Below are 24,708 nucleotides of genomic sequence, written 5' to 3' on the forward strand. Positions count from 1 at the left end.
GAGACGGGGGGGGAGAGGAGACGGGGGGGGAGAGGAGACGGGGGGGGAGAGGAGACGGGGGGGGTGGGGAGGAGACGGGGGGGGTGGGGAGGAGACGGGGGGGGGGGAAGGAGACGGGGGGGGGGGGAAGGAGACGGGGGGGGGGGAAGGAGACGGGGGGGGGGGAAGGAGACGGGGGGGGGGAAGGAGACGGGAGGGAAGTAGACGGGGGGGGGGGAAGGAGATGGGGGGGGGGAAGGAGACGGGGGGGGGAGGAGATGGGGGGGGGGGGAGGAGATGGGGGGGGGGGGAAGGAGACGGGAAGGGGGGGGGGGAAGGAGACGGGGGGGGGAAGGAGACGGGGGGGGGGAAGGAGACGGGGGGGGGAAGGAGACGGGGGGGGGGAAGGAGACGGGGGGGGGAAGGAGACGGGGGGGGGGAAGGAGACGGGGGGGGGAAGGAGACGGGGGGGGGGGAAGGAGACGGGGGGGGGGAAGGAGACGGGGGGGGGGGAGGAGACGGGGGGGGGAAGGAGACGGGGGGGGGGAAGGAGACGGGGGGGGGGAAGGAGACGGGGGGGGGGGGGGGAAGGTGACGGGAGGGGGGGGAAGGAGACGGGGGGGGGGGAAGGAGACGGGGGGGGGGAAGGAGACGGGGGGGGGGAAGGAGACGGGGGGGGGGAAGGAGACGGGGGGGGGGAAGGAGACGGGGGGGGGGAAGGAGACGGGGGGGGGAAGGAGACGGGGGGGGGGGAAGGAGACGGGGGGGGGGGAAGGAGACGGGGGGGGGGGAAGGAGACGGGGGGGGGGGGAAGGAGATGGGGGGGGGGAAGGAGACGGGGCGGGAGGGGGAGGAGACGGGGGGGGGGGGGAGGAGACGGGGGGGATGGAGACGGGGGGGAACGAGACAGGGGTGAGAAATTAGGGTGGGAGGGGGTGGTTTGGAATCACTGAACAAAATTCAGTGAGAGGCAGTTTTGGGAGGGAAGGTTTAGAGTGACTGGAGAAGGTGACAGTGATCGGGAGGGTTGGAGTGTTTGGAGGAGGTGACAGTGATAGGGAGGGTTGGAGTGTATGGAGGAGGTGACAGTGATAGGGAGTGTTGGTCTGTTTGGAGGAGGTGACAGTGATCGGGAGGGTTGGAGTGTATGGAGGAGGTGACAGTGATAGGGAGGGTTGGAGTGTGTGGAGGAGGTGACAGTGATAGGGAGGGTTGGAGTGTGTGGAGGAGGTGACAGTGATAGGGAGTGTTGGAGTGACTGGAGAAGGTGACAGTGATAGGGAGGGTTGGAGTGTTTGGAGGAGGTGACAGTGATAGGGAGGGATGGAGTGTTTAGAGGAGGTGACAGTGATAGGGAGTGTTGGTCTGTTTGGAGGAGGTGACAGTGATAGGGAGGGTTGGAGTGTATGGAGGAGGTGACAGTGATAGGGAGGGTTGGAGTGTATGGAGGAGGTGACAGTGATAGGGAGTGTTGGTCTGTTTGGAGGAGGTGACAGTGATAGGGAGGGTTGGAGTGTATGGAGGAGGTGACAGTGATAGGGAGGGTTGGAGTGTGTGGAGGAGGTGACAGTGATAGGGAGGGTTGGAGTGTGTGGAGGAGGTGACAGTGATAGGGAGTGTTGGTCTGTTTGGAGGAGGTGACAGTGATAGGGAGGGTTGGAGTGTGTGGAGGAGGTGACAGTGATAGGGAGGGTTGGAGTGTTTGGAGGAGGTGACAGTGATAGGGAGGGTTGGAGTGACTGGAGAAGGTGACAGTGATAGGGAGGGTTGGAGTGTTTGGAGGAGGTGACAGTGATAGGGAGGGATGGAGTGTTTAGAGGAGGTGACAGTGATAGGAAGGGATGGTCTGTTTGGAGGAGGTGACAGTGATAGGGAGGGTTGGAGTGTTTGGAGGAAGTGACAGTGATAGGGAGGGTTGGAGTAGGTGACAGTGATAGGGAGGGATTGAATGTTTAGAGGAGGTGACAGTGATAGGGAGGGTTGGAGTGTTTGGAGGAGGTGACAGTGATAGGGAGGGTTGGAGTGTTTGGAGGAGGTGACAGTGATAGGGAGGGTTGGTCTGTTTGGAGGAAGTGACAGTGATAGGGAGGGTTGGCATGTTTGGAGGAGGTGACAGTGATAGGGAGGGTTGGAGTGTTTGGAGGAGGTGACAGTGATAGGGAGGGTTGGAGTAGGTGACAGTGATAGGGAGGGTTGGAGTAGGTGACAGTGATCGGGAGGGATGGAGTGTTTAGAGGAGGTGACAGTGACAGGGAGGGTTGGAGTAGGTGACAGTGATAGGGAGGGATGGAGTGTTTAGAGGAGGTGACAGTGACAGGGAGGGATGGAGTGTTTGGAGGAGGTGACAGTGATAGGGAGGGTTGGAGTGATTGGAGGAGGTGACAGTGATAGGGAGGGTTGGAGTGTTTGAAGGAGGTGACAGTGATAGGGAGTGTTGGAGTGTTTGAAGGAGGTGACAGTGATAGGGAGGGATGGTCTGTTTGGAGGAGGTGACAGTGATAGGGAGGGATGGAGTGTGTGGAGGAGGTGACAGTGATAGGGAGGGTTGGTCTGTTTGGAGGAGGTGACAGTGATAGGGAGGGATGGAGTGTGTGGAGGAGGTGACAGTGAGAGGGAGGGATGGTCTGTTTGGAGGAGGTGACAGTGATAGGGTGGGTTGGAGTGTTTGGAGGAGGTGACAGTGATAGGGAGGGATGGAGTGTTTAGAGGAGGTGACAGTGATAGGGAGGGTTGGTCTGTTTGGAGGAGGCGACCGTGATAGGGAGGGATGGTCTGTTTGGAGGAGGTGACAGTGATAGGGAGGGATGGAGTGTGTGGAGGAGGTGACAGTGATAGGGAGGGTTGGTCTGTTTGGAGGAGGTGACAGTGATAGGGAGGGTTGGTCTGTTTGGAGGAGGTGACAGTGATAGGGAGGGATGGAGTGTGCGGAGGAGGTGACAGTGACAGGGAGGGTTGGAGTGTGCGGAGGAGGTGATAATGATAGGGAGGTTGGAGTGTTTGGAGGAGGTGACAGTGATAGGGAGGGTTGGAGTGTTTGGAGGAGGTGACAGTGATAGGGAGGGTTGGAGTGTCTGGAGGAGGTGACAGTGATAGGGAGGGATGGTCTGTTTGGAGGAGGTGACAGTGAAAGGGAGGGTTGGAGTGTCCGGAGGAGGTGACAGTGATAGGGAGGGTTGAAGTGTTTGGAGGAGGTGACAGTGACAGGGAGGGTTGGAGTGTTTGGAGGAGGTGACAGTGACAGGGAGGGTTGGAGTGTTTGGAGGAGGTGACAGTGAGAGGGAGGATTGGAGTGTTTGGAGGAGGTGACAGTGATAGGGAGGGATGGTCTGTTTGGAGGAGGTGACAGTGATAGGGAGGTTTGGAGTGTTTGGAGGAGGTGACAGTGATAGGGAGGGATGGTCCGTTTGGAGGAGGTGACAGTGATAGGGAGGGTTGGAGTGTCCGGAGGAGGTGACAGTGATAGGGAGGGTTGAAGTGTTTGGAGGAGGTGACAGTGATAGGGAGGGTTGGAGTGTTTGGAGGAGGTGACAGTGACAGGGAGGGTTGGAGTGTTTGGAGGAGGTGACAGTGACAGGGAGGGTTGGAGTGTTTGGAGGAGGTGACAGTGATAGGGAGGGTTGGAGTGTTTGGAGGAGGTGACAGTGACAGGGAGGGTTGGAGTGTTTGGAGGAGGTTACCGTGATAGGGAGTGTTGGTCTGTTTGGAGGAGGTGACAGTGATAGGGAGGGTTGGAGTGTATGGAGGAGGAGACAGTGATAGGGAGGGTTGGAGTGACTGGAGAAGGTGACAGTGATAGGGAGGGTTGGAGTGTTTGGAGGAGGTGACTGTGATGGGAGTGTTGGAGTGTTCGGAGTTGTTGACAGTGATAGGGAGGGTTGGTCTGTTTGGAGGAGGTGACAGTGATAGGGAGGATTGGAGTGTATGGAGGAGGTGACAGTGATAGGGAGGGTTGGAGTGTTTGGAGGAGGTGACAGTGATAGGGAGGGTTGGTGTGTTTGGATGAGGTGACAGTGATAGGGAGGGTTGGAGTGTTTGGAGGAGGTGACAGTGACAGGGAGGGTTGGAGTGTTTGGAGGAGGTGACAGTGATAGGGAGGGTTGGAGTGTTTGGAGGAGGTTACCGTGATAGGGAGTGTTGGTCTGTTTGGAGGAGGTGACAGTGATAGGGAGGGTTGGAGTGTATGGAGGAGGAGACAGTGATAGGGAGGGTTGGAGTGACTGGAGAAGGTGACAGTGATAGGGAGGGTTGGAGTGTTTGGAGGAGGTGACTGTGATGGGAGTGTTGGAGTGTTCGGAGTTGTTGACAGTGATAGGGAGGGTTGGAGTGTTTGCAGGAGGTGACAGTGATAGGGAGGGTTGGAGTAGGTGACAGTGATAGGGAGGGATGGAGTGTTTAGAGGAGGTGACAGTGATAGGGAGGGTTGGAGTGTTTGGAGGAGGTGACAGTGATAGGGAGGGTTGGAGTGTTTGGAGGAGGTGACAGTGATAGGGAGGGTTGGTCTGTTTGGAGGAGGTGACAGTGATAGGGAGGGTTGGCATGTTTGGAGGAGGTGACAGTGATAGGTAGGGTTGGTCTGTTTGGAGGAGGTGACAGTGATAGGGAGGGATGGAGTGTGTGGAGGAGGTGAAAGTGATAGGGAGGGTTGGTCTGTTTGGAGGAGGTGACAGTGATAGGGAGGGATGGAGTGTTTAGAGGAGGTGACAGTGATAGGGAGGGTTGGAGTGTTTGGAGGAGGTGACAGTGATAGGGAGGGTTGGTCTGTTTGGAGGAGGTGACAGTGATAGGGAGGGTTGGCATGTTTGGAGGAGGTGACAGTGATAGGTAGGGTTGGTCTGTCTGGAGGAGGTGACAGTGATAGGGAGGGATGGTCTGTTTGGAGGAGGTGACAGTGATAGGGAGGATTGGAGTGTTTGGAGGAGGTGACAGTGATAGGGAGGGATGGAGTGTTTAGAGGAGGTGACAGTGATAGGGAGGGTTGGTCTGTTTGGAGGAGGCGACCGTGATAGGGAGGGATGGTCTGTTTGGAGGAGGTGACAGTAATAGGGAGGGATGGAGTGTGAGGTGGAAGTGACAGTGATAGGGAGGGATGGTCTGTTTGGAGGAGGTGACAGTGATAGGGAGGGTTGGTCTGTTTGGAGGAGGTGACAGTGATAGGGAGGGTTGGCATGTTTGGAGGAGGTGACAGTGATAGGGAGGGTTGGAGTGTTTGGAGGAGGTGACAGTGATAGGGAGGGTTGGAGTAGGTGACAGTGATAGGGAGGGTTGGAGTGTTTGGAGGAGGTGACAGTGATAGGGAGGGATGGAGTGTGCGGAGGAGGTGACAGTGACAGGGAGGGTTGGAGTGTGCGGAGGAGGTGATAATGATAGGGAGGTTGGAGTGTTTGGAGGAGGTGACAGTGATAGGGAGGGTTGGAGTGTTTGGAGGTGGTGACAGTGATAGGGAGGGTTGCTCTGTTTGGAGGAGGTGACAGTGATAGGGAGGGTTGGAGTGTCTGGAGGAGGTGACAGTGATAGGGAGGGATGGTCTGTTTGGAGGAGGTGACAGTGAAAGGGAGGGTTGGAGTGTCCGGAGGAGGTGACAGTGATAGGGAGGGTTGAAGTGTTTGGAGGAGGTGACAGTGACAGGGAGGGTTGGAGTGTTTGGAGGAGGTGACAGTGACAGGGAGGGTTGGAGTGTTTGGAGGAGGTGACAGTGAGAGGGAGGGTTGGAGTGTTTGGAGGAGGTGACAGTGATAGGGAGGGATGGTCTGTTTGGAGGAGGTGACAGTGATAGGGAGGGTTGGAGTGTTTGGAGGAGGTTACAGTGATAGGGAGGGATGGTCTGTTTGGAGGAGGTGACAGTGATAGGGAGGGTTGGAGTGTTTGGAGGAGGTGACAGTGACAGGGAGGGTTGGAGTGTCCGGAGGAGGTGACAGTGATAGGGAGGGTTGAAGTGTTTGGAGGAGGTGACAGTGACAGGGAGGGTTGGAGTGTTTGGAGGAGGTGACAGTGACAGGGAGGGTTGGAGTGTTTGGAGGAGGTGACAGTGACAGGGAGGGTTGGAGTGTTTGGAGGAGGTGACAGTGATAGGGAGGGTTGGAGTGTTTGGAGGAGGTGACAGTGACAGGGAGGGTTGGAGTGTTTGGAGGAGGTGACAGTGACAGGGAGGGTTGGAGTGTTTGGAGGAGGTGACAGTGATAGGGAGGGTTGGAGTGTTTGGAGGAGGTGACAGTGACAGGGAGGGTTGGAGTGTTTGGAGGAGGTGACAGTGATAGGGAGGGTTGGAGTGTTTGGAGGAGGTGACAGTGATAGGGAGGGTTGGAGTGTTTGGAGGAGGTGACAGTGATAGGGAGGGTTGGAGTGTTTGGAGGAGGTTACCGTGATAGGGAGTGTTGGTCTGTTTGGAGGAGGTGACAGTGATAGGGAGGGTTGGAGTGTATGGAGGAGGAGACAGTGATAGGGAGGGTTGGAGTGACTGGAGAAGGTGACAGTGATAGGGAGGGTTGGAGTGTTTAGAGGAGGTGACAGTGATAGGAAGGGATGGTCTGTTTGGAGGAGGTGACAGTGATAGGGAGGGTTGGAGTGTTTGCAGGAGGTGACAGTGATAGGGAGGGTTGGAGTAGGTGACAGTGATAGGGAGGGATGGAGTGTTTAGAAGAGGTGACAGTGATAGGGAGGGTTGGAGTGTTTGGAGGAGGTGACAGTGATAGGGAGGGTTGGAGTGTTTGGAGGAGGTGACAGTGATAGGGAGGGTTGGTCTGTTTGGAGGAGGTGACAGTGATAGGGAGGGTTGGCATGTTTGGAGGAGGTGACAGTGATAGGTAGGGTTGGTCTGTTTGGAGGAGGTGACAGTGATAGGGAGGGATGGAGTGTGTGGAGGAGGTGACAGTGATAGGGAGGGTTGGTCTGTTTGGAGGAGGTGACAGTGATAGGGAGGGATGGAGTGTTTAGAGGAGGTGACAGTGATAGGGAGGGTTGGAGTGTTTGGAGGAGGTGACAGTGATAGGGAGGGTTGGAGTGTTTGGAGGAGGTGACAGTGATAGGGAGGGTTGGTCTGTTTGGAGGAGGTGACAGTGATAGGGAGGGTTGGCATGTTTGGAGGAGGTGACAGTGATAGGTAGGGTTGGTCTGTCTGGAGGAGGTGACAGTGATAGGGAGGGATGGTCTGTTTGGAGGAGGTGACAGTGATAGGGAGGGATGGAGTGTGTGGTGGAGGTGACAGTGATAGGGAGGGATGGAGTGTGTGGTGGAAGTGACAATGATAGGGAGGGATGGTCTGTTTGGAGGAGGTGACAGTGATAGGGAGGGTTGGTCTGTTTGGAGGAGGTGACAGTGATAGGGAGGGTTGGCATGTTTGGAGGAGGTGACAGTGATAGGGAGGGTTGGAGTGTTTGGAGGAGGTGACAGTGATAGGGAGGGTTGGAGTAGGTGACAGTGATAGGGAGGGATGGAGTGTTTAGAGGAGGTGACAGTGATAGGGAGGGTTGGTCTGTTTGGAGGAGATGACAGTGATAGGGAGGGTTGGAGTGTTTGGAGGAGGTGACAGTGATAGGGAGGGTTGGAGTAGGTGACAGTGATAGGGAGGGATGGAGTGTTTAGAGGAGGTGACAGTGATAGGGAGGGTTGGAGTGTTTGGAGGAGGTGACAGTGATAGGGAGGGTTGGAGTGATTGGAGGAGGTGACAGTGATAGGGAGGGTTGGAGTGTTTGGAGGAGGTGACAGTGATAGGGAGGGATGGAGTGTGTGGAGGAGGTGACAGTGATAGGGAGGGATGGTCTGTTTGGAGGAGGTGACAGTGATAGGGAGGGTTGGTCTGTTTGGAGGAAGTGACAGTGATAGGGAGGGTTGGAGTGTTTGGAGGAGGTGACAGTGATAGGGAGGGTTGGAGTAGGTGACAGTGATAGGGAGGGTTGGAGTAGGTGACAGTGATAGGGAGGGTTGGAGTAGGTGACAGTGATCGGGAGGGATGGAGTGTTTAGAGGAGGTGACAGTGACAGGGAGGGTTGGAGTAGGTGACAGTGATAGGGAGGGATGCAGTGTTTAGAGGAGGTGACAGTGACAGGGAGGGATGGAGTGTTTGGAGGAGGTGACAGTGATAGGGAGGGTTGGAGTGATTGGAGGAGGTGACAGTGATAGGGAGGGTTGGAGTGTTTGTAGGAGGTGACAGTGATAGGGAGTGTTGGAGTGTTTGAAGGAGGTGACAGTGATAGGGAGGGATGGTCTGTTTGGAGGAGGTGACAGTGATAGGGAGGGTTGGTCTGTTTGGAGGAGGTGACAGTGATAGGGAGGGATGGTCTGTTTGGAGGAGGTGACAGTGATAGGGAGGGTTGGAGTGTTTGGAAAAGGTGACAGTGATAGGGAGGGTTGGTCTGTTTGGAGGAGGTGACAGTGATAGGGAGGGATGGAGTGTGTTGAGGAGGTGACAGTGATAGGGAGGGATGGTCTGTTTGGAGGAGGTGACAGAGATAGGGTGGGTTGGAGTGTTTGGAGGAGGTGACAGTGATAGGGAGGGATGGAGTGTTTAGAGGAGGTGACAGTGATAGGGAGGGATGGAGTGTTTAGAGGAGGTGACAGTGATAGGGAGGGATGGTCTGTTTGGAGGAGGTGACAGTGATAGGGAGGGTTGGAGTGTCCGGAGGAGGTGACAGTGATAGGGAGGGTTGAAGTGTTTGGAGGAGGTGACAGTGACAGGGAGGGTTGGAGTGTTTGGAGGAGGTGACAGTGACAGGGAGGGTTGGAGTGTTTGGAGGAGGTGACAGTGACAGGGAGGGTTGGAGTGTTTGGAGGAGGTGACACTGACAGGGAGGGTTGGAGTGTTTGGAGGAGGTGACAGTGACAGGGAGAGTTGGAGTGTTTGGAGGAGGTGACAGTGATACGGAGGGTTGGAGTGTTTGGAGGAGGTTACAGTGATAGGGAGTGTTGGTCTGTTTGGAGGAGGTGCCAGTGATAGGGAGGGTTGGAGTGTATGGAGGAGGTGACAGTGATAGGGAGGGTTGGAGTGTTTGGAGGAGGTGACAGTGATAGGGAGGGTTGGAGTGTATGGAGGAGGTGACAGTGATAGGGAGGGTTGGAGTGTATGGAGGAGGTGACAGTGATAGGGAGGGTTGGAGTGTTTGGAGGAGGTGACAGTGATAGGGAGGGATGCAGTGTTTAGAGGAGGTGACAGTGATAGGAAGGGATGGTCTGTTTGGAGGAGGTGACAGTGATAGGGAGGGTTGGTCTGTTTGGAGGAGGTGACAGTGATAGGGAGGGTTGGAGTGTTTGGAGGAGGTGACAGTGATAGGGAGGGATGCAGTGTTTAGAGGAGGTGACAGTGATAGGAAGGGATGGTCTGTTTGGAGGAGGTGACAGTGATAGGGAGGGTTGGTCTGTTTGGAGGAGGTGACAGTGATAGGGAGGGTTGGAGTGTTTGGAGGAGGTGACAGTGATAGGGAGGGTTGGAGTAGGTGACAGTGATAGGGAGGGATGGAGTGTTTAGAGGAGGTGACAGTGATAGGGAGGGTTGGAGTGTTTGGAGGAGGTGACAGTGATAGGGAGGGTTGGTCTGTTTGGAGGAGGTGACAGTGATAGGGAGGGTTGGCATGTTTGGAGGAGGTGACAGTGATAGGGAGGGTTGGTCTGTTTGGAGGAGGTGACAGTGATAGGGAGGGATGGAGTGTGTGGAGGAGGTGACAGTGATAGGAAGGGATGGTCTGTTTGGAGGAGGTGACAGTGATAGGGAGGGTTGGTCTGTTTGGAGGAGGTGACAGTGATAGGGAGGGTTGGAGTAGGTGACAGTGATAGGGAGGGATGGAGTGTTTAGAGGAGGTGACAGTGATAGGGAGGGTTGGAGTGTGTGGAGGAGGTGACAGTGATAGGGAGGGATGGTCTGTTTGGAGGAGGTGACAGTGATAGGGAGGGTTGGAGTGTTTGGAGGAGGTGACAGTGATAGGGAGGGATGGAGTGTTTGGAGGAGGTGACAGTGATAGGGAGGGATGGAGTGTTTAGAGGAGGTGACAGTGATAGGGAGGGTTGGAGTGTTTGGAGGAGGTGACAGTGATAGGGAGGGTTGGCATGTTTGGAGGAGGTGACAGTGATAGGGAGGGATGGAGTGTGTGGAGGAGGTGACAGTGATAGGGAGGGATGGTCTGTTTGGAGGAGGTGCCAGTGATAGGGAGGGTTGGCATGTTTGGAGGAGGTGACAGTGATAGGGAGAGTTGGAGTGTTTGGAGGAGGTGACAGTGATAGGGAGGGATGGAGTGTTTGGAGGAGGTGACAGTGATAGGGATGGATGGAGTGTTTAGAGGAGGTGACAGTGATAGGGAGGGTTGGAGTGTTTGGAGGAGGTGACAGTGATAGGGAGGGTTGGAGTGTTTGGAGGAGGTGACAGTGATAGGGAGGGTTGGTCTGTTTGGAGGAGGTGACAGTGATAGGGAGGGTTGGCATGTTTGGAGGAGGTGACAGTGATAGGGAGGGATGGAGTGTGTGGAGGAGGTGACAGTGATAGGGAGGGATGGTCTGTTTGGAGGAGGTGACAGTGATAGGGAGGGTTGGAGTGTTTGGAGGAGGTGACAGTGATAGGGAGGGATGGAGTGTTTGGAGGAGGTGACAGTGATAGGGAGGGATGGAGTGTTTAGAGGAGGTGACAGTGATAGGGAGGGTTGGTCTGTTTGGAGGAGGCGACCGTGATAGGGAGGGATGGTCTGTTTGGAGGAGGTGACAGTGATAGGGAGGGATGGAGTGTGTGGTGGAGGTGACAGTGATAGGGAGGGATGGTCTGTTTGGAGGAGGTGCCAGTGATAGGGAGGGTTGGCATGTTTGGAGGAGGTGACAGTGATAGGGAGGGTTGGTCTGTTTGGAGGAGGTGACAGTGATAGGGAGGGTTGGAGTGTGTGGAGGAGGTGACAGTGATAGGGAGGGTTGGAGTGTTTGGAGGAGGTGACAGTGATAGGGAGGGTTGGTCTGTTTGGAGGAGGTGACAGTGAGAGGGAGGGTTGGAGTGTCTGGAGGTGGTGACAGTGACAGGGAGGGTTGGAGTGTTTGGAGGAGGTGATAGTGATAGGGAGGTTGGAGTGTTTGGAGGAGGTGACACTGATAGGGAGGGTTGGAGTGTTTGGAGGAGGTGACAGTGATAGGGAGGGTTGCTCTGTTTGGAGGAGGTGACAGTGCTAGGGAGGGTTGGAGTGTCTGGAGGAGGTGACAGTGATAGGGAGGGATGGTCTGTTTGGAGGAGGTGACAGTGACAGGGAGGGTTGGACTGTTTGGAGGAGGTGACAGTGATAGGGAGGGTTGGAGTGTTTGGAGGAGGTGACAGTGACAGGGAGGGTTGGAGTGTTTGGAGGAGGTGACAGTGATAGGGAGGGTTGGAGTGTTTGGAGGAGGTGACAGTGATAGGGAGGGTTGGAGTGTTTGGAGGAGGTTACAGTGATAGGGAGTGTTGGTCTGTTTGGAGGAGGTGACAGTGATAGGGAGGGTTGGAGTGTATGGAGGAGGTGACAGTGATAGGGAGGGTTGGAGTGTTTGGAGGAGGTGACAGTGATAGGGAGGGATGGTCTGTTTGGAGGAGGTGACAGTGATAGGGAGGGTTGGAGTGTCCGGAGGAGGTGACAGTGATAGGGAGGGTTGAAGTGTTTGGAGGAGGTGACAGTGACAGGGAGGGTTGGAGTGTTTGGAGGAGGTGACAGTGACAGGGAGGGTTGGAGTGTTTGGAGGAGGTGACAGTGACAGGGAGGGTTGGAGTGTCCGGAGGAGGTGACAGTGATAGGGAGGGTTGAAGTGTTTGGAGGAGGTGACAGTGACAGGGAGGGTTGGAGTGTCCGGAGGAGGTGACAGTGATAGGGAGGGTTGAAGTGTTTGGAGGAGGTGACAGTGACAGGGAGGGTGGGAGTGTTTGGAGGAGGTGACACTGACAGGGAGGGTTGGAGTGTTTGGAGGAGGTGACAGTGACAGGGAGGGTTGGAGTGTTTGGAGGAGGTGACAGTGATAGGGAGGGTTGGAGTGTTTGGAGGAGGTTACAGTGATAGGGAGTGTTGGTCTGTTTGGAGGAGGTGACAGTGATAGGGAGGGTTGGAGTGTATGGAGGAGGTGACAGTGATAGGGAGGGTTGGAGTGTTTGGAGGAGGTGACAGTGATAGGGAGGGTTGGAGTGTTTGGAGGAGGTGACAGTGATAGGGAGGGTTGGAGTGTTTGGAGGAGGTGACAGTGATAGGGAGGGTTGCTCTGTTTGGAGGAGGTGACAGTGCTAGGGAGGGTTGGAGTGTCTGGAGGAGGTGACAGTGATAGGGAGGGATGGTCTGTTTGGAGGAGGTGACAGTGACAGGGAGGGTTGGACTGTTTGGAGGAGGTGACAGTGATAGGGAGGGTTGGAGTGTTTGGAGGAGGTGACAGTGACAGGGAGGGTTGGGGTGTTTGGAGGAGGTGACAGTGATAGGGAGGGTTGGAGTGTTTGGAGGAGGTGACAGTGATAGGGAGGGTTGGAGTGTTTGGAGGAGGTTACAGTGATAGGGAGTGTTGGTCTGTTTGGAGGAGGTGACAGTGATAGGGAGGGTTGGAGTGTATGGAGGAGGTGACAGTGATAGGGAGGGTTGGAGTGTTTGGAGGAGGTGACAGTGATAGGGAGGGATGGTCTGTTTGGAGGAGGTGACAGTGATAGGGAGGGTTGGAGTGTCCGGAGGAGGTGACAGTGACAGGGAGGGTTGGAGTGTTTGGAGGAGGTGACAGTGACAGGGAGGGTTGGAGTGTTTGGAGGAGGTGACAGTGACAGGGAGGGTTGGAGTGTCCGGAGGAGGTGACAGTGATAGGGAGGGTTGAAGTGTTTGGAGGAGGTGACAGTGACAGGGAGGGTTGGAGTGTCCGGAGGAGGTGACAGTGATAGGGAGGGTTGAAGTGTTTGGAGGAGGTGACAGTGACAGGGAGGGTGGGAGTGTTTGGAGGAGGTGACACTGACAGGGAGGGTTGGAGTGTTTGGAGGAGGTGACAGTGACAGGGAGGGTTGGAGTGTTTGGAGGAGGTGACAGTGATAGGGAGGGTTGGAGTGTTTGGAGGAGGTTACAGTGATAGGGAGTGTTGGTCTGTTTGGAGGAGGTGACAGTGATAGGGAGGGTTGGAGTGTATGGAGGAGGTGACAGTGATAGGGAGGGTTGGAGTGTTTGGAGGAGGTGACAGTGATAGGGAGGGTTGGAGTGTTTGGAGGAGGTGACAGTGATCGGGAGGGTTGGAGTGACTGGAGAAGGTGACAGTGATAGGGAGGGATGCAGTGTTTAGAGGAGGTGACAGTGATAGGAAGGGATGGTCTGTTTGGAGGAGGTGACAGTGATAGGGAGGGTTGGTCTGTTTGGAGGAGGTGACAGTGATAGGGAGGGTTGGAGTGTTTGGAGGAGGTGACAGTGATAGGGAGGGATGGAGTGTTTAGAGGAGGTGACAGTGATAGGGAGGGTTGGAGTGTTTGGAGGAGGTGACAATGATAGGGAGGGTTGGAGTGTTTGGAGGAGGTGACAGTGATAGGGAGGGTTGGCATGTTTAGAGGAGGTGACAGTGATAGGGAGGGTTGGAGTGTTTGGAGGAGGTGACAATGATAGGGAGGGTTGGTCTGTTTGGAGGAGGTGACAGTGATAGGGAGGGTTGGCATGTTTGGAGGAGGTGACAGTGATAGGGAGGGTTGGTCTGTTTGGAGGAGGTGACAGTGATAGGGAGGGATGGAGTGTGTGGAGGAGGTGACAGTGATAGGGAGGGATGGTCTGTTTGGAGGAGGTGACAGTGATAGGGAGGGTTGGAGTGTTTGGAGGAGGTGACAGTGATAGGGAGGGATGGAGTGTTTCGAGGAGGTGACAGTGATAGGGAGGGTTGGTCTGTTTGGAGGAGGCGACCGTGATAGGGAGGGATGGTCTGTTTGGAGGAGGTGACAGTGATAGGGAGGGATGGAGTGTGTGGTGGAGGTGACAGTGATAGGGAGGGATGGTCTGTTTGGAGGAGGTGACAGTGATAGGGAGGGTTGGTCTGTTTGGAGGAGGTGACAGTGATAGGGAGGGTTGGCATGTTTGGAGGAGGTGACAGTGATAGGGAGGGTTGGAGTGATTGGAGGAGGTGACAGTGATAGGGAGGGATGGAGTGTGCGGAGGAGGTGACAGTGATAGGGAGGGTTGGAATGTGCGGAGGAGGTGACAGTGATAGGGAGGGATGGTCTGTTTGGAGGAGGTGACAGTGATAGGGAGGGTTGGAGTGTCCGGAGGAGGTGACAGTGATAGGGAGGGTTGAAGTGTTTGGAGGAGGTGACAGTGACAGGGAGGGTTGGAGTGTTTGGAGGAGGTGACAGTGACAGGGAGGGTTGGAGTGTTTGGAGGAGGTGACAGTGACAGGGAGGGTTGGAGTGTTTGGAGGAGGTGACAGTGACAGGGAGGGTTGGAGTGTCCGGAGGAGGTGACAGTGATAGGGAGGGTTGAAGTGTTTGGAGGAGGTGACAGTGACAGGGAGGGTTGGAGTGTTTGGAGGAGGTGACACTGACAGGGAGGGTTGGAGTGTTTGGAGGAGGTGACAGTGACAGGGAGAGTTGGAGTGTTTGGAGGAGGTGACAGTGATACGGAGGGTTGGAGTGTTTGGAGGAGGTTACAGTGATAGGGAGTGTTGGTCTGTTTGGAGGAGGTGACAGTGATAGGGAGGGTTGGAGTGTATGGAGGAGGTGACAGTGATAGGGAGGGATGGAGTGTTTGGAGGAGGTGACAGTGATAGGGATGGATGGAGTGTTTAGAGGAGGTGACAGTGATAGGGAGGGTTGGAGTGTTTGGAGGAGGTGACAGTGATAGGGAGGGTTGGAGTGTATGGAGGAGGTGACAGTGATAGGGAGGGTTGGAGTGTATGGAGGAGGTGACAGTGATAGGGAGGGTTGGAGTGTTTGGAGGAGATGACAGTGATAGGGAGGGTTGGAGTGACTGGAGAAGGTGACAGTGATAGGGAGGGTTGGAGTGTTTGGAGGAGGTGACAGTGATAGGGAGGGATGCAGTGTTTAGAGGAGGTGACAGTGATAGGAAGGGATGGTCTGTTTGGAGGAGGTGACAGTGATAGGGACGGTTGGTCTGTTTGGAGGAGGTGACAGTGATAGGGAGGGTTGGAGTGTTTGGAGGAGGTGACAGTGATAGGGAGGGTTGGAGTAGGTGACAGTGATAGGGAGGGATGGAGTGTTTAGAGGAGGTGACAGTGATAGGGAGGGTTGGAGTGTTTGGAGGAGGTGACAGTGATAGGGAGGGTTGGTCTGTTTGGAGGAGGTGACAGTGATAGGGAGGGTTGGCATGTTTGGAGGAGGTGACAGTGATAGGGAGGGTTGGTCTGTTTGGAGGAGGTGACAGTGATAGGGAGGGATGGTCTGTTTGGAGGAGGTGACAGTGATAGGGAGGGTTGGTCTGTTTGGAGGAGGTGACAGTGATAGGGAGGGTTGGAGTAGGTGACAGTGATAGGGAGGGATGGAGTGTTTAGAGGAGGTGACAGTGATAGGGAGGGTTGGAGTGTTTGGAGGAGGTGACAGTGATAGGGAGGGTTGGAGTAGGTGACAGTGATAGGGAGGGATGGAGTGTTTAGAGGAGGTGACAGTGATAGGGAGGGTTGGAGTGTTTGGAGGAGGTGACAGTGATAGGGAGGGTTGGCATGTTTGGAGGAGGTGACAGTGATAGGGAGGGATGGAGTGTGTGGAGGAGGTGACAGTGATAGGGAGGGATGGTCTGTTTGGAGGACGTGACAGTGATAGGGAGGGTTGGAGTGTTTGGAGGAGGTGACAGTGATAGGGAGGGATGGAGTGTTTGGAGGAGGTGACAGTGATAGGGAGGGATGGAGTGTTTAGAGGAGGTGACAGTGATAGGGAGGGTTGGAGTGTTTGGAGGAGGTGACAGTGATAGGGAGGGTTGGCATGTTTGGAGGAGGTGACAGTGATAGGGAGGGATGGAGTGTGTGGAGGAGGTGACAGTGATAGGGAGGGATGGTCTGTTTGGAGGAGGTGACAGTGATAGGGAGGGTTGGAGTGTTTGGAGGAGGTGACAGTGATAGGGAGGGATGGAGTGTTTGGAGGAGGTGACAGTGATAGGGATGGATGGAGTGTTTAGAGGAGGTGACAGTGATAGGGAGGGTTGGAGTGTTTGGAGGAGGTGACAGTGATAGGGAGGGTTGGAGTGTTTGGAGGAGGTGACAGTGATAGGGAGGGTTGGTCTGTTTGGAGGAGGTGACAGTGATAGGGAGGGTTGGCATGTTTGGAGGAGGTGACAGTGATAGGGAGGGATGGAGTGTGTGGAGGAGGTGACAGTGATAGGGAGGGATGGTCTGTTTGGAGGAGGTGACAGTGATAGGGAGGGATGGAGTGTTTGGAGGAGGTGACAGTGATAGGGAGGGTTGGTGTGTTTGGAGGAGGCGACCGTGATAGGGAGGGATGGTCTTTTTGGAGGAGGTGACAGTGATAGGGAGGGATGGAGTGTGTGGTGGAGGTGACAGTGATAGGGAGGGATGGTCTGTTTGGAGGAGGTGCCAGTGATAGGGAGGGTTGGCATGTTTGGAGGAGGTGACAGTGATAGGGAGGGTTGGTCTGTTTGGAGGAGGTGACAGTGATAGGGAGGGTTGGAGTGTTTGGAGGAGGTGATAGTGATAGGGAGGTTGGAGTGTTTGGAGGAGGTGACACTGATAGGGAGGGTTGGAGTGTTTGGAGGAGGTGACAGTGATAGGGAGGGTTGCTCTGTTTGGAGGAGGTGACAGTGCTAGGGAGGGTTGGAGTGTCTGGAGGAGGTGACAGTGATAGGGAGGGATGGTCTGTTTGGAGGAGGTGACAGTGATAGGGAGGGTTGGAGTGTCCGGAGGAGGTGACAGTGATAGGGAGGGTTGAAGTGTTTAGAGGAGGTGACAGTGACAGGGAGGGTTGGACTGTTTGGAGGAGGTGACAGTGATAGGGAGGGTTGGAGTGTTTGGAGGAGGTGACAGTGACAGGGAGGGTTGGAGTGTTTGGAGGAGGTGACAGTGATAGGGAGGGTTGGAGTGTTTGGAGGAGGTGACAGTGATAGGGAGGGATGGAGTGTTTGGAGGAGGTTACAGTGATAGGGAGTGTTGGTCTGTTTGGAGGAGGTGACAGTGATAGGGAGGGTTGGAGTGTATGGAGGAGGTGACAGTGATAGGGAGGGTTGGAGTGTTTGGAGGAGGTGACAGTGATAGGGAGGGATGGTCTGTTTGGAGGAGGTGACAGTGATAGGGAGGGTTGGAGTGTCCGGAGGAGGTGACAGTGATAGGGAGGGTTGAAGTGTTTGGAGGAGGTGACAGTGACAGGGAGGGTTGGAGTGTTTGGAGGAGGTGACAGTGACAGGGAGGGTTGGAGTGTTTGGAGGAGGTGACAGTGACAGGGAGGGTTGGAGTGTTTGGAGGAGGTGACAGTGACAGGGAGGGTTGGAGTGTCCGGAGGAGGTGACAGTGATAGGGAGGGTTGAAGTGTTTGGAGGAGGTGACAGTGACAGGGAGGGTGGGAGTGTTTGGAGGAGGTGACACTGACAGGGAGGGTTGGAGTGTTTGGAGGAGGTGACAGTGACAGGGAGGGTTGGAGTGTTTGGAGGAGGTGACAGTGATAGGGAGGGTTGGAGTGTTTGGAGGAGGTTACAGTGATAGGGAGTGTTGGTCTGTTTGGAGGAGGTGACAGTGATAGGGAGGGTTGGAGTGTATGGAGGAGGTGACAGTGATAGGGAGGGTTGGAGTGTTTGGAGGAGGTGACAGTGATAGGGAGGGTTGGAGTGTTTGGAGGAGGTGACAGTGATAGGGAGGGTTGGAGTGACTGGAGAAGGTGACAGTGATAGGGAGGGATGCAGTGTTTAGAGGAGGTGACAGTGATAGGAAGGGATGGTCTGTTTGGAGGAGGTGACAGTGATAGGGAGGGTTGGTCTGTTTGGAGGAGGTGACAGTGATAGGGAGGGTTGGAGTGTTTGGAGGAGGTGACAGTGATAGGGAGGGATGGAGTGTTTAGAGGAGGTGACAGTGATAGGGAGGGTTGGAGTGTTTGGAGGAGGTGACAATGATAGGGAGCCTTGGAGTGTTTGGAGGAGGTGACAGTGATAGGGAGGGTTGGTCTGTTTGGAGGAGGTGACAGTGATAGGGAGGGTTGGCATGTTTGGAGGAGGTGACAGTGATAGGGAGGGTTGGTCTGTTTGGAGGAGGTGACAGTGATAGGGAGGGATGGAGTGTGTGGAGGAGGTGACAGTGATAGGGAGGGATGGTCTGTTTGGAGGAGGTGACAGTGATAGGGAGGGTTGGAGTGTTTGGAGGAGGTGACAGTGATAGGGAGGGATGGAGTGTTTCGAGGAGGTGACAGTGATAGGGAGGGTTGGTCTGTTTGGAGGAGGCGACCGTGATAGGGAGGGATGGTCTGTTTGGAGGAGGTGTCAGTGATAGGGAGGGTTGGTCTGTTTGGAGGAGGTGACAGTGATAGGGAGGGTTGGAGTGATTGGAGGAGGTGACAGTGATAGGGAGGGATGGAGTGTTTAGAGGAGGTGACAGTGATAGGGAGTGTTGGAGTGTGTGGAGGAGGTGACAGTGATAGGGAGGGATGGAGTGTGCGGAGGAGGTGACAGTGATAGGGAGAGTTGGAGTGTGTGGAGGAAGTGACAGTGATAGGGAGGGTTAGAGTGTGCGGAGGAGGTGACAGTGATAGGGAGGGATGGAGTGTTTAGAGGAGGTGACAGTGATAGGGAGGGTTGGAATGTGCGGAGGAGGTGACATTGATAGGGAGGGTTAGAGTGTGCGGAGGAGGTGACAGTGATAGGGAGAGATGGAGTGGCTGGAGGAGTTTAAACAGATCGCGACGGCTTTGATGTTCACCCAAGGTGAAATACATAGGGAGGGCTGTACAGACAGAAGAATTTGAAAGCCTGTGGAGGAGGCTGGGTGTTACGAGCAGGGAAAGGAATAGTGTGTGTCAGAGGGAGCATAAAGTGAGTCTGAGTGATGTTTGTGAGGGAGGCCACACATATGAGTGGAATAAATTGACAGCACATACCTCAGGCACCTGCAATGATGAAACCCTCATTTGAATATGACTGGAAGAAATAACAGTAAACTGTCACAGAAATTTAAAATACTCATTATTAAAGGTAGCGCAGGTTGGACAATGGCAAAGAGATTGTCAAGGAGGACAGGGATGGAACAGAATAATGCATGTGCAGGGATTCAGATCCACAGTAAAGGGATCATACCAGGGCCTAACCAATGAACCACAGCAAAACAAGTTAACTATTGAATTATCGATGAATGCTCAAAAATATTCACCTCTGAATCAATGTCATTGTACTTCAATGTAAACTCTCTGGCTGGAGCTTGTAGCTGAGAAGTTAGCACAGAACTGGCATCAGAGAAATGCTTCAGTTTTCATTAATTCCACTACTCTGTAAAATGAGATGACAAAAGAAACATGTTGAGAGACATTCAGAATAAACAAATGTATCTCTTGGCTTGAGTGTTAAACATCCACCTGTTTAAGGAGTTTCCAAAATCTAACACCATCTGTTCAGGACAGGAATTAACCAAATGATTTGAAAGATCTAGTATTTTAATGACAAGATTATGTTGTAGAGATGATTTGAGAGATTTGTCAGATGCATCCAATTTTAAGATGTTTTTCTAAACGCTAATTTTGTTCTTCCAAAGATTATTTGGATAGCAGAAGAATAGAATACAGGAAAGAGAAAATTATTAATGAACAGAATTAACCTTCTGTGTTAATCTCCTCAATGGCGGAGTACCTACCCAGCATTCCCCGCGGTGGTGAATACTCTCTATACTCACTACAGGCGAGGGCGGTGCAGCCGCAGTGCCGGGTTTGTCTCCGTGGGAAATGGGAAGAGACGCGCTTTTCCAGACGGTAAGGCTGCAGGAGCTGGACAGAGGGATTCAGACCGAGAATAAACCCTTCCAGAGAGAAGAGAGCACCTTGAAAAATAACTTGTGGGTAAATGGTTTGCATTTCCGAGGTGAACAGCCGCCATCTTGGCCGGGAATGTGGACGCATGCGCAGAGGGATGCGTGACGTCACGGGGCGGGGCCTGAGAATGATTCATGCAGATGCTGAAAACCTGAGACGAGAATCAGAGAGATGTACAGCCTGGATACAGAGCCTTCGGTCCAACCCGTCCATACCGACCAGATATCCCAACCCAATCCAGTCCCACCCGCCAGCGCCCGGCCCATATCTCTCCAAACCCTTCGTATTCATATACCCATCCAAATGTCTTTTAAATGCTGCAATTGTACCAGCATCCACCACTTCCTGTACCACTCTGTGCTTGCCCCTTAGGTCTCTTTCATATCTTTCCCCTCTCTCCCTAAACCTATGCTCTCTAGTTCTGGACTGCCCCACCCCAGGGAAAAGACTTTGTCTATTTATCCTTTCCATACCCCTAATGATTTTGTAAACCTCTGTAAGGTCACTCCTCAATCTCCGTCACTCCAGGGTAAACAGCCCCAGCCTGTTCAGCTTCTTCCTGTCGCTCAAATGCTCCAACCCTGGCAACATTTTGTAACTCTTTTCTGAACCCTTTCAAGTTTCACAACATCTTTCCAATAGGAAGGAGACCAGAATTGCAGACAATATTCCAACAGTGCCCTAACTGATGTCATGTACAGCCGCAACATGACCTCCCAACTCCTGTGCTCAATACTCTGACCAATAAAGGAAAGCATACCAAATGCCTACTTCACGATCCTATTGACCTGTGACTCCACTTTCAAGGAGCTATGAACCTGCACTCCAAGGTCTCTTTGTTCATCAACACTCCCTTGGACCTTACCATTAAGTGTAGAAGTCCTGCTAAGATTTGCTTTTGCAAAATCCAGAACCTTGCATTTATCCGAATTAAACTCCATCTGCCATTTCTCAGCCCATTGGCCCATCTGGTCAAGATCTGTTGTAATCTGAGGTAACCTTCTTCGCTGTCCACTACACCTCCAATTTTGGTGTCATCTGCAATCTTACTTACTGTACCTCTTATGCTCACATTCAAATCAAATCAGAAAGTGCTGGGGGAAGTCAGCAGGTCTGGCAGAGAAACAGAGTGAACCATTCCAGTCCTGTGTGCATCTTCTTCAGAACCCATTGCCCAGGTGGTGCAGTGTCCTGGGCGATAGCTTTATAACAGCTTCACCCCCAGGTGATCTTTGAAACAAACAGCTGTCTACTTGAATACCTGGAGTTTTCTGCAGGTGACATTTTTAACCAACCTGTTCAGACGTGTCATGTCCCACTTGTGAAGTAGGTGGGACTTGAGAATCCAGGCCTTGTTAGTTCGAGGGGAATTCCTCAGGATGGAGTCTCAGGGTCAATCATCTTCAGCTGCTTTGTCAATCACTTTCCCTTCAGCAGCAGGATTGTTGGTTGACAATTCGACAATATTCAGCATCATTTTCAACTGCTCCGATACTGATGGAGCGCATATCCATATGTTCAGGTTGTAAGTTTGCTCACTGAGCTGGTAGGCTTGTTCTCATTGAGAACAATCTTACAACCTGAACCTCACCGTAGCTAAAACACCACATATCCATATGTAGCAAGACCTGGCCAGCATCTAAAATCTGCACAAATGGTAAGTAACAGTCGTATCACATCTGTGCCTGGCAAAGACCATCTTCAACAAGAGAATATCCGAGTATCCCTTGTTGATATTCCACAGCAATATCATTGTTGAATCCTCCATGAGCAGCATTCCAGGGGTGTAATATTGACCAGAAACTGAACAGGACTAACCATACAACTACAGTTGATACAAGATCAGAGCAGATGCAAGAAGTCTTGCAGCGCTCAACTCACCTCCTGCCTGCCCACCTTACAAGACGTAAGTCAGGTCTGTTACAGAATCCTCTCCACTTGCCTGGTTGAATGCTGCTTCAACAACAAGACGCTCATCAACATGTGGGACAAAACAGCTCTCTTGATTGCCAACAACCTACCCCATTCCCTTTCTTCCCCATTGATGTACAGCGGCAGAAAAGGGGATCATCTCTTGTGTAACATCCTTCTGGATAGGGGGGGTGTGCTGTCCACCAGTTGGCGAGGTACATCCCACAACAGGTTTGCACCTCAGGACACACATTGTCTCAGAGATGTTGGAACAACAACCTGATTTATTCAGGAACATGCCTTTTTGCTTTTGATTGTGCTTTTTGCATCTTTTGTAAGCTTCATGTAACACCAGTGGGGTCACACTGACAAGAGACCTTTCCCCTGACTGTGGGGGAAAAAAACTTTAAGATGTGTAAAGGTCTTAAATTCAATGGTCATAATTTCACACCTTAACGTCCTTCTGCCTTTTGCATTCCCAACGCCCCTCCCCCAAGTCCCTCCTCCCTACATTTTATCTTATCCTGCTTGGCACACCCTCCTCATTCCTGAAGAAGGGCTTATGCCCGAAACATCAATTCTCCTGCTCCTTTGATGCTGCCTGACCTGCTGAGCTTTTCCAGCAACACATTTTTCAGCTCTGATCTCCAGCATCTGCAGTCCTCACTTTCTGCTAGTTGATTTTAATCTACTGCGAATCCTCTTGCAAGGATGCCTCCCTTGAAGAAACTCTCCTCCTCCCTCCAGAAGGATCTCAGTGAATCCCTCTCTAACTGCACCCCCCCAGGTCATCTCCTCTACCCTGAAACTCTTCAGCCACGTCCTCAAACAGCAACACGATGCCTGGAGGAAGAGCGCCTCACCTTCTGCCTAGGAACCCTCCAACCACAATGGATGAATGCAGATTTCTCCAGCTTCCTCATTTCCCCTCTCCCCACCTTATCTCAGTCCCAACCCTCAGACTCAGCACTGCCTTCTTGACCTGCAATCTTCTTCCCGACCTCTCCGCCCCTACCCCCTCTCCGGCCTATCACCCTCGCCTTAACCTCCTTCCACCTATTGCATTCCCAATGCCCCTTCCCCAAGTCCCTCCTCCCTACCTTTTATCTTAGCCTGCTTGGCACACCCTCCTCATTCCTGAAGAAGGGCTTATGCCCGAAACGTCGATTCTCCTGTTCCTTGGATGCTGCCTGACCTGCTGCGCTTTTCCAGCAACACATTTTTCAGCCATAATTTAACATCAACCCGTTCCCATGGGAGAGAAGGTATTCAGCTGTTCCATGTGTGGGAAGGTATTCACTTGGGGATCCAGCCTAATGTCAGACAAACGTCTTCATCATCGGGAGAGAAGCGTAGTCTGCTCTGTTTGGGAAGGAATAAACTTCCCAGTTCAGCCTAATGTCAACCGTTGAGTTGACACTGGAGAGAGACCAATCATCTGCTCTGTGTGTGAGAAGGGATTTATTAAATCAGCAAAGCTTCAAATACACGAGCGTGGCCATACTAGAGAGAGAGAGAGAGAGAGAGACTGTCCGCCTGCACTGAGTGTAGGAAGGGACTCACTTAGTCATCTGTACTCAGTGAGCACCAGCACATTCACACCTTTTACCTGCTCCTTGTGTGGGAAGGGGTTCACTCGGTTCTCCAATCTCAGCAGCTATGGCTTTGTTCACATCAATGAGAGAACACGTCAATGCTCTGACTGTGAGAAGAGCTTTATGAGTAGCAATGATTTGATGAAACACCAACAAACACATTGTGGGGAGAGGCCGTTCACCTGCACTGTGTGTAGCAAGGGATTCAATTATTCATCCCCACATGGGACACTCCAGTTAAGGGGAATCAGTTTAGCTGAGTTGGCTGTAATGTTGGTTTACAGAGCAGTGTGATGTGGACAGCGTGGGTTCAATTCCCATTACCAGTTTGAGGTTGCTATGAAGGACTCTCGTTCTCAAAATTCTTCCCTTGCCTAAGGTCTGAGGTCCCTCTGGTCAAAACACCATGAGTCGCTTCTCTCTGTACTGAAGAGGGCAGCCCCTGTGGTCTGTTAAGGCTATGGTGACACACACATTCCAGTGAGTTAACATGTGACTGTATTCTGCTGTTATTGCATCCAGAACTGGACTGTGTTTATTCGGTCAGCAATAGTTTACTTCATTGGATGTGAATTATCTCTTTAATTGAACTGGTGTTTAATTGTTCAGGTATCAATCACATCAAAAACACAGTTTTTCCCCCTTATTTCTCTCCGGTGAGATGAGACTGATAGATATCAATTTCCTGCCCTGTTCTTGGGTCTTTTATTCATTGCAAAGACTTGATTTGTATTTTCACACATTCAGGATTTCTGAATGTGCTTCACAGCAACTGAAGTCCTTGTGCGGTGTAGTCACAAGGCCCGGGTCTCCCACTTAGAATTTAATGGCACCTGCACGAATTCTCCAATTATTGTTGCCCTGCTTCAATTCCTTCCATTTAGTTGTTCCTTGATACACATCTTCAACGCACGGGTGCCCTGCTGATTTTCTTTTCATTCAGTAAGGCACTGAATTGAATCTCCAATTTACCGATGCTTGCAATATTTCTTCTTTTTATTGATTCCCTGGCCCCGATTCCCCAATGGTCTGCTCCAATTTTCCAATATATTGGCACTCCCACCAATTTTCTAATGTAATGGCACTGTGCACCAGATCTCCCATTTATTGTTTCCACCAAATCTCCCATTTACTCCTATCCCTGTACTAATTCTTCCATTTACTGATGCTCGAGCCCAATACCACGATTTCAGGGTGCGCTACTCTAATGCTCCCATTTACTGTTACCATGCACCAATTCTCTAATTTAGCTCCACTGTGAAACAGGTCTCTCATTTACTGATACCCCACACCAATTCTCCAACTCAGTGTTGCTGAGCACCATTTCCCCCAATTACTGACGTC

This window comes from Chiloscyllium plagiosum, unplaced genomic scaffold (genome assembly GCF_037043375.1).
Source record: "Chiloscyllium plagiosum isolate Xiang-an unplaced genomic scaffold, Cpla_swu_hap1 HiC_scaffold_43, whole genome shotgun sequence".
Classification (NCBI taxonomy): Eukaryota; Metazoa; Chordata; class Chondrichthyes; order Orectolobiformes; family Hemiscylliidae; genus Chiloscyllium; species Chiloscyllium plagiosum.